A 3,838-nucleotide genomic window follows, 5' to 3' on the forward strand; every position below is an offset into this window, starting at 1 on the left:
CACACACACATACACACATAAAAAAAAGACGCACATACAAGGAAATGAAAAAGCCGAAATAAGGAGGCGGCATCAATCAGCAAAACTTCTCAAGTTTGTGGTCGATAAAATTGAAAAAGAAATGCAGTAGCTGATTAGAACATATAAAAATATATTCCTTGACATCATGATTTCAATGAAAACCTGCTACTCCAGATCATGATTTGTAGAGAGGTTGATCCAGAAACTAGATAATATTAATCACAAAATCATTGGTCTAATAACAGCATTACATATATAAAATACACTGGGATATGCTGCAACCTTCTTTGCTCCAATAATAACACTTGGTTCCAAAGAACAGCAATAGTTAAGCTCTTCTTGATTCCCACAAACAGGCTTCCCCCAAAGCATCGAATAGCAACCAACAAGTAAAACAACTTTAAACTCGATAAATTTCAAAGCATTACTGCAATATTAAACTAACAGGACCGATCATATGTTGGAATCACACATACAATACTCAGGAAATATAAGAATTATTACAACGAGAAGAACAAAACAATTAAAATGATACATTACATCAAACTGAAAAACAGCAAATGCACCATACTAATTCATTGTCCACTAAGATAAAAATAACATCTCACTTCTTCTATGTTCAAAATGAAAGTAAAACATGTTCTACCGTGACACACATACACCCCCACACACACACCGCACATGCACACACACACACACACCCCGCACACGCACACGCACACACATACCCACCGCACACACACACACACCCCGCACACGCAGACGCACACACAAACCCACCGCACACACACACACACATACACCCCCACACACACACCGCACATGCACACACACACACACACACCGCACATGCACGCACACACATACACACACACACACACACCGCACACGCACACACACACACCCCATACACACTCATACACACACACACACACAGCACATGCACTCACACAAACACACACCGCCCCGCACACACACCCCACACACACACACACATACACCCCGCACACGCACACGCACACACACACACACACCCCCACACCCCCCCCCCACACACACACACACACACACCCGCCCCCCACACACACACCCCCACCCACTAACACACACACTCCCCACGCACATACAAGGAAATGAAAAAGCCGGAATAAGGAGACGGATCAATCAACAAAACTTATCAAGTTTGTGGTCGATAAAATTGAAAAAGAAATGCAGTAGCTGATTAGAACATATAAAAATATATTCCTTCACATCATGATCTCAATGGAAACCTACTACTCCAGATCATTATTTTTAGAGAGGTTGATCCAGAAACTATATAATATTAATCACAAAATCATTGGTATACTAGAATTATATATATAAAACACACTGGGATATGCTGCAACCTTCTTTGCTTCAATAATAGCACTTGGTTCAAAAGAGCAGCAATAGTTAAGCTCTTCTTCATTACCACAAATAGGCTTCCCCCAAAGCATCGAATAGCAACCAACAAGTAAAACAACTTTAAACTCGATAAATTTCAAAGCATTACTGCAATATTAAACTAACAGGACCGATCATATGTTGGAATCACTTATAGAATACTCAGTAAATATAAGAATTCTTACAACCAGAAGAACAAAGCAATTAAAATGATACATTACATCAAACTGAAAAACAACAAATGCACCATACCAATGCATTGTCCACTAAGTTAAAAACAGCATCTCACTTCTTCTATATTCAAAATGGAAGTAAAACATGTTCTACCGTGACACACACATACACCCCCACACACACCGCACATGCACACACACACACACACACAGCACACGCACACACACACACCCCACACACACTCATACACACACACACACACAGCACATGCACTCACACAAACACGCACACACACTGCCCCACACATACACCCCCCCACACACACACACACCCCGCACACGCACACGCACACGCACACACACACACCGCCCCACACACACACCCCGCACACACACACGCATACACACACAAAAAAAAGACGCACACACAAGGAAATGAAAAAGTTGGAATAAGGAGGGGGATCAATCAACAAAACTTTTTCAAATTTGTGGTCGATAAAATTAAAAAAGAAATACAGTAGCTGATTAGAACATATAAAAATATATTCCTTTACATCATGATCTCAATGAAAACATGCTACTCCAAATCATGATTTTTAGAGAGGTTGATCCAGAAACTAGATAATATTAATCGCAAAATTTTTGGTCTAATAGCGTTACATATATAAAACACACCGGGATATGCTGCAACCTTCTTTGCTCCAATAATAGCACTGGGTTCGAAAGAGCAGCAATAATTAATCTCTTCTTGACTTCCCCAAAATCGAATAGCAACCAACAAGTAAAACAACTTTAAACTCGATAAATTTCCAAGCATTACTGCAATATTAAACTAACAGGACCGATCATATGTTGGAATCACATATAGAATACTCAGTAAATATAAGAATTCTTACAACCAGAAGAACAACAAAACAATTAAAATGATACATTATATCAAACTGAAAAACAGCGAATGCACCATACTAATGCATTGTCCACTAAGATAAAAACAACATCTCACTTATTCTATGTTCAAAATGAAAGTAAAACTTGTTCTACCGTGACACACACATACACCCCCGCACACACACCGCACATGCACACACACACACACACACACACACCGCACACGCACACACACACACCCCACACACACTCATAAACACACACACACACACCCCGCACACGCACACGCACACACATACCTACCCCACACACACACACACCGCCCCTCACACACCCCCCCACACACACACATACACCCCCACACACACACCGCACAAGCACACACACACACACACACATACACCGCACACGCACACACACACACCCCACACACACTCATACACACACACACCCCGCACACGCACACACACACCCACCGCGCACACACACACACACACCCCCCACACACACCCCGTAAAGTTACTATTAACTTCCACTAAATGCCTATGATGTTCATTTGTGCTATGGTTTGGTAGACTGTTGGAAGGTCATACATGGCACAAGCCAGATTATTTCATGCAATTAGTGAAATGCATCATATGATTTGCGAATATCCTCTTTTGCAATGACATTTCTAGGTTACTCCTTTCCAAATAATCAATTGTTCAATTCTTTAGAAGCATGATGCTAACACTTCATTTTTTTAATGTGCCATCCTATCTTGCAGCCATCCCCAAAAGAGGCATCATCTCTCTGTTACTAGAGTATGTCTTCATTCATACAATCAATGGGATTTTGGAGATAGAAATAATATTGAAAAATATTTTCCTTGTCATGCAGGATGGTGAATGTGGTAATGATTTCAGGAGATTTATTGGTGCTGAGCCAATTTGTCATGCAGAATACACTATACAACCTGAAGCAGGACCAGCTGATGCAGGTATGTATAGATGGTTGTTCTTTCCTAGTGAGCAGTACATTGGTTATCTTTCGGCATCTACACTAATCCATCCGGTATGCTGGTTAAATTACTTGCATTGCATGCGTTTTCATTTCCAAATAGATGCAAGAATGCCAGAGCGAGGGCGTCTTAAGCTACGTGTCGGGAATCTGAATTCCAAGTCACAACTACTTGGTATTGATCAATTAGCTCACCTGCTGTCATCATCAGGCAATTGCAGGTGATGTTCCTTCGAGTCTAATTTCTCTGCTGATTCAATAGTTATCCTGGATACACAATACCTTATCATGGTGGGCCAATTTGTCGTGCAGAATACACTATACAACCTGAA

General features: G+C 41.0%; 1 long non-coding RNA gene across 2 annotated transcripts; it reads left to right on the plus strand.

Moving 5' to 3' along the window:
• Positions 3,032-3,838, plus strand: LOC105158646. 2 transcript variants are annotated; one of them, XR_847530.2, is made up of 5 exons: positions 3,032-3,184; positions 3,274-3,310; positions 3,387-3,486; positions 3,610-3,727; positions 3,819-3,838. It is a non-coding gene; the product is annotated as an uncharacterized LOC105158646 (long non-coding RNA). The 2 variants fall into 2 exon arrangements; XR_847529.2 differs by having other exon boundaries at positions 3,032-3,310.

This window comes from Sesamum indicum, linkage group LG3 (genome assembly GCF_000512975.1).
Source record: "Sesamum indicum cultivar Zhongzhi No. 13 linkage group LG3, S_indicum_v1.0, whole genome shotgun sequence".
NCBI classification, from domain to species: domain Eukaryota; kingdom Viridiplantae; phylum Streptophyta; class Magnoliopsida; order Lamiales; family Pedaliaceae; genus Sesamum; species Sesamum indicum.